This window comes from Balaenoptera ricei, chromosome 2 (assembly GCF_028023285.1).
Source record: "Balaenoptera ricei isolate mBalRic1 chromosome 2, mBalRic1.hap2, whole genome shotgun sequence".
In the NCBI taxonomy this organism is placed as follows: domain Eukaryota; kingdom Metazoa; phylum Chordata; class Mammalia; order Artiodactyla; family Balaenopteridae; genus Balaenoptera; species Balaenoptera ricei.
This window is the reverse complement of record NC_082640.1, coordinates 94,744,125-94,752,760: the sequence shown is the minus strand read 5'-3', so window position 1 is coordinate 94,752,760 and position 8,636 is coordinate 94,744,125. Positions and strand designations below refer to the sequence as shown.

General features: G+C 37.7%; 1 pseudogene; it reads right to left on the bottom strand.

Moving 5' to 3' along the window:
- Positions 1-7,024: 7,024 nt before the first annotated feature.
- On the bottom strand, positions 7,025-7,124 carry LOC132361174 (U6 spliceosomal RNA; annotated as a pseudogene).
- Between the last annotated feature and the right edge of the window lie 1,512 nt (positions 7,125-8,636).

Here is an 8,636-nt window from a genome sequence, read left to right as displayed (position 1 = left end):
CTAATCCTTTTAACTTCATTTCTCCAAGCCTGTTACTTTGGCTCTTCTTGTTTGTAATACACAACTTATATGTTCCTTCCTACTGTCAGTAGCTGCAAACTGATTTCATCCGTACTTCAGGTACCTTCCAACTTGGATTTCCCATACATCATAATCCTTTATATTACACTTCAAAATTCTAGAATGCTGCCATGAGATACTGTTACTTGGTTGCTTTAAAACTTAAAAGATTAGATTTCAGAGAATTAACTGAACATATAACCTCTCTTCATCTTTCCAAGTTTCTCTTGTATATATATATTACAGACACACACACACACACAAACACAGAAGATTTGCCTCCATATCAGTGTATACTATGGCAACTCTGCCCCCTTAGGGTACTCATCCACCTTCCCAGTAACCACACCACTCCAGGGACTTTGAGGGACTGTGTCTCACACCGGGGAAAGAGGCAGATGGATTTTGCTGCTTCCCAAAATGCATAGCATTGGGATAGACTGGAGTATTTCCCTTCACGGTCATCAATTATAGTGCAAAAGAGGTATACACACACACACACACCACTAATGCCACACTGGGCAAATAAAAATATTCATCAAAGAAGAAGTTATAAATTGAGAAATAGCAAAGCACACATGAGATCCTGAGCTCTCATTTTCTTCACAGAGAACTGTGCTTAAGAAAGCACTTCAGCCGCATAGCACAGGGAGATCAGCTCAGTGCTTTGTGACCACCTAGAGGGGTAGGATAGGGAGAGTGGGAGGGAGATGCAAGAGGGAGGGGATGGGGGATATATGTGTACGTATAGCTGATTCACTTTGTTACACAGCAGAAACTAACACACCATTGTAAAGCAATTATACTCCAATAAAGATGTTAAAAAAAAAAAGAAAGCACTTCAATAGAGAGGGACCCCCCAACCCCTGCAAAGAACCCTTACCCAATGCTCTGTCTAGATGAAAAGGGGTGAGAGAATACATGCGACCAAAGCAGTGATAGCAACCTGGTCGAGGAAGTGGCCTTGTTAGAAAGGGGGAGCTACTGGAGTTCCGGAGCTAATACCAACATGTTCTTCCTCCGAGCTAACTTAGAATCTGTAGAGAGTAGGTAAAGAAAGAGCCATTAGGGCCAATTCAATTCATCTTTTCTCAACTCTACATCAAGTAAAATGAATGAGGTAACAAAAGGAAAAAACTCTTCAAAATTGTCAATGTCAGGAAAGAAAGAAGGCTGAGAACTATTTCAGATTAAAAAGAAACTAGAGAAACAAGACAAATACTCAATCCTGGGCGGGATCCTTGATCAGGAAAAAAAATAGTATAAAAGGACATTACTGGGACAACTGATGAAATCTGAATATGGATTATATAAGAATAGTTTTATATCTGAATTTTATAAAACTGTATTCTGTTTATTAAAGATAATGTCCTGGTTTTTAAGAAATACACATTGAAGGATTTAGGGATAAAGGGACATGATTTATGCAACCTGCTTTCAAATGGATCAGGAAAACACACACAGACACAGACACACATGAGGAAAGGAGGGAAGGGGGAGTGATAAAGCAAATATGAAGCAAATGCAGCCCAAATGTCTGCAATTGGTGAATCCAAGTGAGGGTATATTGGAGTTCTTTATCCTCTTCCTGAAATCCTTCTGTAAGTTTGAAATTATCTCAAACTAAAAAGTTTAAAAAATAAGAATGTAGTAGACATATTTGTAACTTGGATTTATCTCCAAGATACAGTACTGGTAAGTCAAAAAGCAAGGTGCTTAAGAGTTTGCCTAGAGTATGTCCAAATGGTTATACATATACATTTATATTTATATATTTATACTCAGGCTACACAAAGACATTAAGAATAATCACTTTTTGACACCAGGATAAGGGATCCTGGCAACTAGAGGTGCTAACTCTTGCAGCTATTTGATCTTTGCAGCCTATTTACAGAGGAGTTTCTTCAAGTCACCACAGTGGTGGTTCTGGAGGACTTGAATCCTATCATCCTGCTCCTTTTGTCAGTGAAGTTCTCCCAAGACCTTCAGTTTCTCCTAATCAATATAGTCTTGCTAAAATTTCATTTTAATTTGATGCTGGAAGGTAAAAATACAATTCATATTCATATGTTGATCTTGTATCCAGGAACCTTTATAAACTTACTTAAGTCTAATTTTTATTTAGGTTCTTTGGATTATTTCCTTTCCAATTCTTACGACTTTTATTTTTTATCTTTTGAACTAGCTAGCACCTCTAGTAAAACAGTGAATACAAGTGGGATAGTAGATATCCATAGCTCATTCCTGAACTGAGGAAAAGCTTTGAATAATTCACCATTAAGTGTGATGCTTACTAAAGGCATAGTTTTTTTTTTTGAGAGTTGCAATCATGAATAGATTGTGAATGTGATCAGGTTTTTCTGTATCTTTTGAGGTAATCATGAGATTCTATCTTCTTTATTCTGTTATTGTGGTTAATTATTGATGATGGTCACGTATTAAACCCATATTCTATTTCTTGGAGAAACCTATCTTATTTGTGATGCAGCATCATTTTCATGAATTGCTGGATTCTATTTGCTAATCTTTTGTTCAAGATTTTTGTATCTATGTGCATAAGTAAGATCACCCATGGATTAGTGTTCTATGCTGTGTAACAAATTACCAAAAACTTAGTGGTTTAAAACAACACCCATTTACAATATTATCTCAGTTTCTGTAGGTCGGAGTCTGGGCATGGCTTAGCTGGGATCACATATTGCATTTTGTTATCACGTCTCTTTAGGATCCTTCAACCTGAAACAGTTCTTATATATCTCCTTGACTTTCAAGAACTTGACACTTTTGAAGATTACTGGCCAGTTATTTTGAAGAATACCCCTTAATTTGGGTTTGTCTGATGTTTCCTCATGATCAGATTCACTTCATGCATTTGTAATACAAATATCACAGAAGTGATGCTGTGTTCTTACTGCATCATATTAGGTGCAACACAATTTTGATCTGTCCCAGCACTGGCAATGTTAACTCTAATCATTCAGATAAAGTGGGGCCTTCCAGGTTTCTCCAATGTAGTTACTTTTCCTTTTTGTAATCAGTATTTTGTGGGGAGGACTTAGAGACAGTGTAAATGGTCCATTCTTCATCAAAGTTTCACACATTAATCAATGTTGCTTGGCTGGATTAATTATCACTATGGTGGTTGCCAAGTGGTGATTTCCTAATGCTGTTATTCCAACTACATTCATTAGCTGATCCTCTACTATAAAGAGAAGTTTTCTCTTTTCCTCATTTGTTTTTTAAAAAAATTAATCATGGTGGACTCATGAATTTGTTTTATTCACTGGATTAGAATCTGTTATTATTATCATTTATTTCTGATGTATAAATCATCTCAAGATTAGCCAGCAGGAGGCCCTTCAATATGTTTTCTGTACCCGTTTGACATGTCCCCATCATTCTTTGGGCACTTCCTTACTTTTTGGTACAGCAAGGTCTTCCAGACTTACCTTGTATTGTCCCTGTCCCAGTCCTGAAGTCAGCCATTTCTCAAAGAGCCCTGGTTCCTGTTAGAGGAGAACAGTATTTAGAAAATCTGGGAGCTAGGTATACTCACACTATTACAGTGTCACAGCCCCCCATTACTCTCAATATGTTTCCTTATTTGATCAACCCCTATGCATGTAAATTATCTCCTGTTGCTGCCACCCCTGATCCCCACCGTATTACACACTACACACAGACACCATCCTTACCCTGCTTCTCTGACACCCCACGTCAAGTCACTGCTGCCCTGCAACAATATGAGGCCTAACTAGATTGGTCTCAGCTATGGCTTTTAGACTAAAGTGTGAAAGAACGAAGGAAGAAAAGAAGAAAGGAATCAGGCTCTCCCTGTTATTTTCTGCTTCTGATTTTGATGGATTACTTTTTTTTTTTTTGGTCTCTCTTCTCAGATGGCTTTAAGTTCACTAAAACTGCACCAGAAACTGAGTAATATGGCTTTTTAGCCTGAGAGTGAGTGTACAAGTGTTGGGGTGGGATGAGGCTGTCAGCAATTGTAGGCAAGTCTTAGCAGACTTTCAGTGGGAACAGCCTGCAAAGACGTGTGGGAATAGAATTCTAACACACGTGGGTACATTGCAAGTGTTCCGACAGAGGCCAGTAATGCCCACAGAGGCCACTCACACTTTGTCATGGGAAGAACCCGAAAAACATGGGTCTGTCCTGCAAATGTCTGTCCAATTTGTTGTTGTACAACTATTTGAAGTATTCTCTTATGATTGTATATCTTATCTGTGATATTGATTGTAACTTCTCTTTCATTTCTAATTTTGTTTATTTGGGCCCTCTCTCATTTTTCTTAATGATCTGGCTAAAGGTTTATCGATTTTGCTTATTTCTTGAGTTAGGCCTGTATTGCTATAAACTTCCCTCTTAGAACTGCTTTTGCTGCTTCCCATAGATTTTGGAAAGTGGTGTTTTTATTTTCATTTGTCTCAAGATATTTTCTGTTTTTCTCTTCGATTTCTTCATTGACCCACTGTGGTTTTCTTTAGTAGCAAGTTGTTTAGTCTCCATATGTTTGTTTTTCCATTCTTCTTGTAATTGATTTCTAGTTTTATCCTGTTGTGGTCAAAAAGAAGCTTAATATAATTTCAATCTTCTTAAATTTATTGATAATTGTTTTATGGCCTAGCATGTGATCTACTCTGGAGAAAGTTCCATGTGTACTTGAAAAGAGTGTGTATTCTGCTTTTTTGGGGTGGAATATCTTGTACATATCTGTTAAGTTCACCTGTTCTAACATGTCATTTAAGGCCAATGTTTCCTTATTGACTTTTTGTCTGGATGATCTATCCACTGATGTAAGTCTGGTGGTAAAGTCCTCTACTATTATTGTATTACTGTCAATTTCTCTCTTTATGTCTGTTAATATTTGCTTTATATATTTAGATGCTCCTATATTAAGTGCAGATAGGCGCCCATTTACAAATTTATAGCCTCTTTTGGATTGACCCCTTTATCATTATATAATGCCCTTCTTTGTCTTTTATTATAGACTTTGTTTTAAAGTCTACCTTGTCTGATGAGTACTGCTACTCCAGCTTTATTCATTTCCATTTGCATGGAACATCTTCTTCCATCCCTTCATTTTCAGTCTGTGTTTTCAGCTCTGAAGTGAGTTTCTTGTAGGCAGCATACAGATGGGTCTCGTTTGGTTTTTTTACATCCAATCAGCCACCCTATGTCTTTTGGAGTGTTTAGACCACTTACATTTAAAGTGATTATTGATAGGTAGGTACATATAGCCATTTTGTTACCTGTTTTCTGGTTGTTTTTGTAGTTCTTTTCTGTTCTCTTCTCTTAGTCTCTTCTTTGTTGTTTAATGATTTTATTTAGTGTTATGTTTGGGTTCCTCTATTTAATTTTTGCATATATATTTTAGGTTTTTGATTTGTGGTTACCATGAAGTTCATATATGTCGACCTATATCTACTCGTTTTAAACTGATAGTCATTTCAGTTCAATACATTTTAAAAGATCTCCATTTTTCACTCCCCCACCACGTTTTATGTTTTTGATGTCATATTTTACATCTTTATGTCTATCCCTTTACTGTTTATCGTAGTTACAGCTGATTTTACAATTTTGTCTTTTAATCTTCATGTTAGCTTATTTCAGTGGTTGATCCACTGCCTTTACTGTTATTTGCATTTGCCACTGAGATTTTCCCTTTCATATATTTTATTTCTTGTTATAGCCTTTTCCTTTTCACTTAAAGAAGACCCTTTAACATTTCTTATAAGGCCAGTTTAGTGGTGATGAACTCTTTGTTTTTGTTGTCAGGCATACTATCTCTCCTTCAATTCTGAATGATAACCTTGCTGGGTAGAGTATCTGAGGTTATAGGTTATTTCCTTTCACCACTTTAAATATATCATGCCACTCCCTTCTGGCCTGCAAAGTTTCTGCTGAAAAATCAGCAGATAGCTTTATGGGGGATGCCCTGGATGTACCTCTTTGTTTTCTCTTGCTGCCTTTAAAATTCTCTTTAATTTCTGCTGTTTTAATTATGGTATGTCTTGGTCTCTCTTTGGGTTCATCTTGCTTGGGACTTTCTGTGCTTACTGGACCTGGGTATCTGTTTCTCTCTTTGGGTTAGGGAAGTTTTCAGCCATAATTTCATCAAATACATTTTCTGCCCCTTTCTCTCTCACTTCTCCGTCTGGGATCCCTATAATGTGAACCTTAGTACACTTGATGTTGTCCTAGAAGTCGCTTTAACTATCATTAAAAAAAAATTTTTTTTTTTTTTTGTCTGTTCTGATTGGGTGATTTCCATTATTCTTACTTCCAGGTCACTTGTACGTTTTTCTGTATCACCTAATTTGCTATTAATTCCTTCCAGTGTATAGTTTTCATTTCAGTTATTGTATTCTTCAGCTCTGATTGGTTCTTTCTTATATGTTCTTTGTTGAAGCTCTGAGTTCCTCAATTTTTCTCCTGAGTTCAATGAGCATCTTTATGACCATTTCTTTATACTCTTTATCAGGTAAATTACTTATCTTCATTTTATTAGGGTTCTTCCCCCCTTGAGGTTTTATTTTGCTCTTTTGTTTGGAACATATTCCTGTCTTCTCATTTTGTTTGACTTTCTCTGTCTCTATGAAATTAGGTGGAAGTTACCTATCCCAGTCTTCATGGTGTATGGGAACATCCCTATGCAGTTTGTGTGTGGCCAGTGGCTTTAGTGCAAGAGCTGGACATGAAGTGAACAGGGGCCATGTCTTCTCCTGGGGTGCATTGGCAGCTGGCTTCTTGGTGGGAAGTAGGGCTGGGGTTGGAGTGGCTAGAGTCAGTTGCAAGCTAGGGCTTCTCCTGGTTCAGTGGTGGTTGCTGCCATCAGGGGGGCTAGTCCAGGGCCCAAGGGGGTGGAGCAGGAGCCCTGAGGGAGCTGGGCTTCTTCTAGGAGCAATGGCAATCTCTGCCATGGTTGAGGGCATGGCCGGGGTCTGAGGGGAAAAATATGGAACACTTCACAAATTTGTGTGTAATCCTTGTGCAGGGGCCATGGTAATCTCTGTATCATTCCAATTCTAGTATATGTGCTGCTGAAGCAAGAATTAGATTTTATTTTTCTTTTTGCTTGAGTTTATCCTTAATATTTTCCAAGAAAATTGTAAACTTTCTGAGAAAGCCATTAAATAGCTGGGTTCAAGCTCCCCCTTTTCGCTTAACAATATTGCTTTGTTATCTCCTAGATACTATAGGACAGGAGAAAATTCTTATGCCAATCTGACTTTTCTCCCCTTTGTATACTTACCTTTTTTAAAAAAATTTATTTATTTTTGGCTGTGTTGGGTCTTCATTGCTGCACACAGGCTTTCTCTAGTTGTGGCGAGCAGGGGCTGCTCTTTGTTGTGGTGCGTAGGCTTCTTATTGTGGTGGCTTCTCTTGCTGCAGAGCACGGGCTCTAGGCACGTGGGATTCAGTAGTTGCAGCACGTGGGCTCAGTAATTGTGGCTCACGGGCTCTAGAGCACAAGCTTGGTAGTTGTGGCGCACAGGCTTAGTTGCTCTGCGGCATGTGGGATCTTCCCAGACCAGGGATTGAACCCGTGTCCCCTTCATTGGCAGGTGGATTCTCAACCACTGTGCCATCAGGGAAGCCCTGTATACTTACTTTTTTGCTCATTTGCAGAGTGACCAAAATGTGGCATTAAGTAGGTCTTTTCACTTATTTCCTCTCTTCTAGGTCTTTTAATCTGGAACGCCTATTAAATAGTTATTATATCTCATTTACTAATCTAGAAGATATTTATTGTGACTCTACTTTGTGCCAGTCTCTGTGCTGGTTGTTTAGCAGTGAATAAAATACAAGTCTCTACCTTCATATAACTCACAGTCTATTGACCACTTAGATTTATTCTCTGTGCTTCCAACTCTTCCCACAGATTTTCCATTATTTTGACTTTCGTACACTTGCGCTTGTATGGTTACTTGACTTGAATTCTCTTGATGTTTTAGTTTTACCTTTGTGCTTATGGCAACTTTTTACATGTTTTTTTTTTTCTAATCTCACTCTTAAAGTCTTAAAGGATAACTTAAAAGTGCCTTCAAATGTTGAGATGAAGATGGAAAAGACATACACTTTGAGCACATTATACACATATACATGTCTCTTAAGCAGGTGCTGATATTTTAACTATACTAACAAAAGAAGCTACAAGATAATAAGTCCCTTTATAAAGAGAAAAATCACTCTCAGAATGTTCTCTATTCTTCATCATACCCTCCTCTCTCTGTTGGAACTTCCAAGAGAAAAAAAGGTAGCATGAAGAGACCTATTATTTGAGTACTTTTATTTGCTGAGTACTTAACTCACTGCACCTTCACAACAATATGAGACAAATATTGTCAAATAGGCTTGCTCAATAAGTTGGTCAGTCATGGAATAAGTGGCAGAGCAAGAATAAGAATCCGAGTCTATCCAGCTTCATTTTGCACTGTGGTGTATACACAGTTACTACAGAATTGAAAGGCCCATGGGATGTTGTAGGATACATCACTACTTCCTTTTATAGCCACACAATATTCTACTTTTGGATATATCATATTTTATTAATCCATTCA